The sequence below is a fragment of the Mesitornis unicolor genome, unplaced genomic scaffold (genome assembly GCF_000695765.1).
Source record: "Mesitornis unicolor isolate BGI_N332 unplaced genomic scaffold, ASM69576v1 scaffold23174, whole genome shotgun sequence".
Taxonomy (NCBI): Eukaryota; Metazoa; Chordata; class Aves; order Mesitornithiformes; family Mesitornithidae; genus Mesitornis; species Mesitornis unicolor.
Genome location: NW_010181131.1, coordinates 50,942 through 57,821, shown reverse-complemented (window position 1 = coordinate 57,821; position 6,880 = coordinate 50,942). Strand labels below are relative to the sequence as shown.

The following is a 6,880-nucleotide window of genomic DNA, read 5'->3' as shown; positions in this document are numbered from 1 at the left end:
ATAAAAACATCACATTAAGAGTAAATACTTCAGAATTGATGGTGGATTTTGCTCAAAGTTAGTAAGAAACTTGCAACTATGTCTATATAGTTATATTTTTAATTCACTGGAAGATGCAAAGTAACTGAAGATATTGAAACAGAAACTTAGTATCAAGTATTAAGACCTTTCTTCATATTTTAAAACCTTTTTTTGGTAACTTCTAGGAGCAAAATTCATTGGAACATTTCCCATCCCGGACACCTATAACCCAGATGATGACAAAATCTATTTCTTTTTCCGAGAAATATCACAAGATAGTGGCACCTCTGACAAGACAATCCTTTCCCGAGTTGGGAGAGTTTGTAAGGTAAGGCCTCTATCTTTGTATTTTATTTTTTTTTTTAAAGAGAAAAAGAAATGAAAAAAAAAATTCTGGTTTGTTTCCTTGAGAAATCTGGTTTTCCCTTCAGATCAGAAGGAAATATTATTACCCAATGAGCCACTGTGGTAATTTTTCTGAACACAGATTACTAATGCTGTCTGAAGTTTACTCATCTGAAAAACAGACTTTCTATGGACTATGTACCACTTTTAGAAAAGCTAATATGCTTATAAATTATAATCCTGCATCTAAATTATAATGTATTGACCTTCAGATATGCAACAGTGACCTGGTTTGTTTCATAACTTTTCTAAGTGTACATAATGGCAAGTTATTTGGGGTTTTGTGGAAGGTGTCCACAGAATGGAGGGATGTACAAACATATCTGTTCAACCAAGCTCAGTACATAATTCCTGGGCATTACTGACAGCTGGTGTCAGTCATTTGTTTCTGCACATTTCTGATAACCAGTTGGAGTGAGGGGAGGCTAAAAAAGTGTATAGTTTCTGAGCTACACCTGCATCTGTCCGGAGGTTTCCTCCCCTGGGAAGAAGTGCGGTCCTTGACCTGTTGACCAGGAGGAACCAGACCCCAGGTCTGTTGCAGACTGAAAAACTTAATTTGGTTGGTGCCTGACTTCTTTTAAATAACTATACCCTTCACTTTCTCTTTCATTATGCTTGGTTTTGCCCCTCATGAAAGATTTCTGCACTTATGCTAATCATAGTGCAGACTCAGATTTTCATGAGCTATGCTTTTTTTGAAGAAGCATCACTGTCAAGGACAGAAGCCTCCTCAAATGGTAATGAGAAGATAAAACTAATATCTAGAAAGGAAGACAGCAGTCAACATGGAGTTTGCTGTTTAACAGCCTGCTGGTTTTGCTAATGTCTTCTTCCCACTAAAGCAGAAGGGTCTACTAAGTTCTGTGTCAATTAGTGTCTGTCCACTCCTTTGTCCCATAATGCTGTAGGAACAGAAGTAGTGTAGATGCTCCCATCCTGTCCTTAAGTCTTCAGTGAATCCAGATATCTAAGAATCACTGGCAAAAGTCAGGAAAACAGGACTTTAAAGTTGACATCATCTTAGTAAACATACTCTTGGAGTAAATGTTTATCTCATGATGAACTAGATATCAGTACCACCATCACAGCAGTCAAACAAGTAGATATATTTCTGTGATTTTTTGTTCAGATGTCTTCATTTACTTGCATTTTCTGAGCAATGTAGCTCTACTGGCTGTAAAAATTATCTTCTTAAGATGCTTGAGAATTAGTAAACAAACAAAAGAGTTTGTAATTTGCAGTAAGATTTATCTAGGAAAAAAGCACTCAAATTGCACACTGGACACACACTGAGAAACAAAAGAGTGGACACATGTATGAATATGGAACTTTACCACTGTTCTGCAGTCCAGCAAACTCCTAACAATAGAGATTTCAGTGACTGCAGCCATTTCACACTTCTGTCCTTGATTTATGAATGAATCCCTCATTCATAAATCAGTTCTCTAGTAGGTTTTTAGCCAGACGAAAGAATGGATAATCTTTAGTTGGCTATTTCACAGCGCTGTGATTAATGGCAGAATGGAAATGCAAACATATATGATTTGCTGCTAGACATGGCATTTGCTGATTATGGGAAAGCACTTAATGCATTAGGAGAAATTGGTAGGCAATATTTTCAAGCCAAGGCACATGAGAGATTATAGTAAACGAAGATATATTACCTAGAGATCTCCAGCATCCTTTACCTAGAGAAAAAAGCAGATAAGATATCAGAATAAAAACAAAAGTATTGTAAGAAAATCCTAATGACCATGCGTAATCGTACCTTAAATGAGACTGAATTTGTAAAGTAATCTTGTTAATGGGAAAAAGATATCTTTTATTTTATTTTTAATAGTCAAAATGAAACAATGGAAACTGATAGGCAAGGTGATTATTATTAATGTTGGTTTTGCACTGTCTATTTACTGAGCAATTCCCAATGGATGCAGAATTATCTTGAATGTTCAGACTCCTTTTTTTGTACATTTATCTTGATTACATACGCATAAAAAATATAATGGAAATTATTATAATGAAAATAGAATTATTATGGGTATTTAATATAAAATTAAAATATGCAGATAGACTCCTCTGTTTATGGACTAAGATTCTATGGATCTGTGCTCCGATATGAAGCATCTCTTATGCTTAATTCTCTCTGATATGGAGTCAATGTCTTTAGTTGTATCAGTTGATAACATAATCATCTCTTTTAACACTGTTTCATTAATGTGACCTGAACTGCGTAAAGTTAAGCCTTTGTCTACTTTTCCTATCAAACTGAGAATTATAGTGGATGGGAGGAGTCCTGCAAGTTTTGAAATAATTTTCTTGGTGTAAACACAATTTTTTTCTGCTGGAACTCAATTGCTTTCTACCTCACTGTGCCTTAGGGCCCCTTTACATTAGTGCCAGAGACACATGCTGAAATTAGAATGGGCTTTGTTTTAAATAAGGAGGTTAGTCAATGCAGCCTGTTCTTTGGCTAATTTTCAGTGGCTTAACAATGTGGTCTCTCACTGATCCTACCCCTTAGGGAAAGTCTTCTCTGGAAAGCGTTCCCTTTTCCCAGCTACTTTCAGACCCAGAAGATTACAATGCGCTAACTGGCAGCTCTTCGCCCAGAGTCAAACAGCTGTCACTTTTCCTGTTCATCAGTCCATACTTACTGTCTTGAAGCATGCATTATAATAACGCAGCCACTGTAGCACCAAATAGCACTAATTTAGATTTACGTCATCTGCATTCTGTGCATCACTAGGGGATATCACTATGAATTGGGAGGAAGTGCTTTCAACAGTCACTTTCAGACCCGGTTGTGTAATTTATCATGGCAAATGGCATTTCCTATTTTTGGCTTGAGGGAGGGAGACAGAAAAAGTATCATTGGCCTACCCATAATACCTGTTACTACTTATAGTATGTTCCTACTTAAATAAAGTGCAGTCTGCTGGGTTGTTTGCTTTCTTTGCAGGTGAGGTCATAAATAAAAAGAAAAAAATTACTATTGAAGATTAGCCAGCAATGTTTATTTGCTTTTTAAAACATATACAGATACATATATGCGTATTATATGATCATACAAAACAAATTATTAAGAGTAAGAAGACATCTGTTTCTAGAAACACAGGCATAAGCTTTTACAGCTACACTGTCTTCAAGCCCACACTGCTGGACTAGTTTGCATCAGCTCAAGCCATGGCACTGTCACTAGACACTGAGCCAGATTTTGAAAAAAAAATTGCAGCATCCATGCACTGTGCCCTTTGCAGTCAAATAACAAACCACGTACTTTTTTATTACATATCCACCACAAAATGATGGCAGAATTGTAATTCTCTTTAAGGACAACTTCACATATGCACAAATTTAGCCCTAGAAAAGACCTAGGTTTCCCTTTTATTTTCCCCATTCACATAAAATGAGAATTTAAATTCCTAACTTATAGGAGTCCATGGAAAAGTTTTGGAGTGGGATGGAGGTTGTTGGAGTTTTTGTTTGTTTGTTTTCTATAGAGAAACACATTTTTTCATAGCTCCAACCTCATTCTATTGGAATGGAGTGGAAATTAGCCAAAAGCAGTAGTCTCTGTAACAGTATGAAAATCCTGTTTATTATTACAGCGGTTTGCATGTGCTGTGTTACAAGCTTCTCTTTAATGGTATTGATGATGTATTGCAAAAGTCATGGCGTGCAGTCTTAAAGACTGATTTCTGAGACTTCAACTGCCAAGAAATCAGACTTTGGCCCTTGATGCTTTCCCGTGTTTCCCAAAGTGTTCAGTATCCAGAAGCGGCCTTTGTTCTAGTGGGAACAAGTGAGCTCTTTGTCTATTTTTTTGGTATGCTATTCCACCCTCATATATACCACGCTGTACCTGGGGACGAGAATATAGCAATTAGGCACAGCCTTCTTGGTTAAACTGTACTTTCTAAGCACACTGGAATGTAATCATTTTAAGAGCTCCTGAGTCGAGAGCCCAGGACACACCCTGCATTCCACCTTGGGGTAATGTGATTTATTTCCAAAGCCATGAACGTGAGCAGAGTTCAAGGCTGCGACCTTGCCTCTGGTCTGGTGCTTTAAGGCAATTTAGATTCCCAGAATGGCAGGAGGGAGCTATTCCTCCACAACTCTGTGCCCATGGTACAAAAGTTAGGAGGTGTTTTTCCTGTCCTGGAAATAGTCTAGCCATGCCTTTACTGTGGCTATGGATAACTGGGTCATTAAAATTCTTTGTATTTCTATATCATGTAATGCATCACTGTGTAGATAATTGATCTACCTCCAAAACCATTTGAGTTGTCCACATAGCATAATACTTTACCTTTCAGCCGTACTAGCTTGGGTCCCGGAAGCGAAATAGCCATGTTAACATGTTCTCAGCAGGGCTAATTAGTCTGGGCTGAGAGCCATACTCGTGCAGCTATCCTGCTTCCAGTTCTGGAGACAACTCATTCCAGATGAGATTTAACTTACTGCATGATACGTACTTTCTTTGTCACCATAATATTACCTAGCCACAGTGCTAACCAGGGTTAATATTTTGTTTCGTTTTGTTTTCTTCTTTTTTATAAAATTTGTTTACTCTGTGATAATTATTAAGACAATTTTTAAAATGTGATCCCTAGAAAAACTTTGGCGTTCATTTGCCCTTTGAGCATCCTTGCAGCAATGGGTCTTTCAGCAGCCAGTTCCTCTTGGACTTCCAAATTTGATATTTGAATATGTGTCATTTGAAAGTTTTCAAATTATGTAGAAAAGCAGATGCTCACCAAGATGATTTCATTTTAAGAGCTAATGTGTTGGAGATGGGCCAGTTCCATATAGTATCTGCTTCTAATTGTGATGAATTAAGAGATATAACATCAGGCTTTGTCAGGTCTTTTGGTCCAACTTTCCTTATTGGCAAGAGTACAGGCATGAGTATAGGAAGTTTTGTGTATTTTTGTCCCTCATGGGTGTTTCAACAATATAATTGATGTTTTTTGAGGGGAGAAATCATGATTTGCAGATGAAGCAAAAATATTTAAGTTATGCTTATATATAAAGAGGTGTGACTGAATTTTACTGAGCCTCAGGGAAAATGAAAAAGAAATTGCAGTGTCAAGATAGAGTTTTAAAAACTGGATTATGGAAATGCAGCTGCACAATCTCTGAAGCAAACTCTGAAAATCAGCGTAGTTGCCAGAGAGGCTCATTGCAGAAGACATTGTTGATAACCCACTGATTTGGAAGTGGGAAGTCTGCAGAGTTAATTGGAGAGAAGTTCCTATGTTTAATCCAAAGTCCTTGGCTTCAGACTGCTTTTATTCAGATGTTCAAATATCTCTAAGAGTAGCAAATGATGACTTTGTGATTTTGGAAATTTTCTGATGTGGTAAAGTAAGCTTCCTGGTTTTTTTCCTATCAATATATTTAATATCATAGAATCATATCGTAGAATGGTTTGGATAGGGGACGAGACTCAAAATTCAGAGGAGACATAGGTAAAGGCAAGTCAAATACTCTGAAATAAACTGTGGACAGATTATACTCAAAATTTAATGTAGATTTTCCTGAGAATTCCTTAACATTTTTTATTAGTCCAGACATCGCCCTTTGCTCACTTCAAATTTCCATTGAAGTTGGAGTGAACAGCCTAATTAGGGATACAGTAGAGTACATCTACTCTGTGATGGCCTTTGTATAGTTTTGGGGAGCATTCTTAATACTAACAAACCTGCTGGAGGTAATCTTAGCAGAATTGCTAAGATTAAATGGTAAACTGGGGCTTTATCACTAATAACCTTAATTTTATTATTTCACTTATCCCAAAACACATTCAAACTTGCTATTGTTATCTCTGTCTCTTTACCTGAGCCTCTTAGGTTTTTTTGTTGTTTTGGTTTGTTGGTGGTTTGTTGTTTTTTTTCATTGTGTGCTTAGTAATATTTCAGAATTTTTCTTTACTGTATAGTTAGGTTTTCCAGTTTGGATCCCATCCAAAGATAATTCAGTAGAAACCTCTGGGTGTGATCTTTAAATCCAAAATAAAAACATTTTCCATAGTGAAAACAGTCATGCATGTTTAATATGAGTATGTTGCCATTTTGAGTGAAATAAAACAAATCTACTTGAGGAGCAGGAACTCAATGCTAAACCACTGCTGCTTTCGCTCACAGTTCAGACAGAGGGCATTTCCACAGTAGATGTAGTTTTTCCTATGGTTTTCATTTGCAATAAGGACCTTCTTTCCTGTTGTCTTAATGCCTAGAAATATGTGAATGCCCAGAATGGCATTCTTACCCATTGGTCTCATGTCAGCTGTCCCATGACACAGGGTTCAGGGGACTGGTTCATTTTGTCATGCATTCAGCTACTTGAGATTAATTCTGGTGTCATGCCAAAGGCCTCCTTAGTTCTGTCCTTCTGGGCATTTGCTCATTTCATTCAAGTAAGCCAAAAGCAGTCTCGATATTAGCCA

The 6,880-nt window shown here is 37.0% G+C and overlaps 1 protein-coding gene across 1 annotated transcript in view; it reads left to right on the top strand.

Annotated features, from left to right (window-relative positions):
- Positions 1 to 205: 205 nt before the first annotated feature.
- SEMA3D (sema domain, immunoglobulin domain (Ig), short basic domain, secreted, (semaphorin) 3D) overlaps positions 206 to 6,880 on the top strand; it is a 49,678-nt gene continuing 43,003 nt past the window's right edge. Inside the window, exon 1 of the mRNA XM_010183334.1 lies at positions 206 to 349. The gene's annotated coding sequence lies outside the window, so the exon portion shown is untranslated. The remainder of the gene's footprint in view (positions 350 to 6,880) is intronic.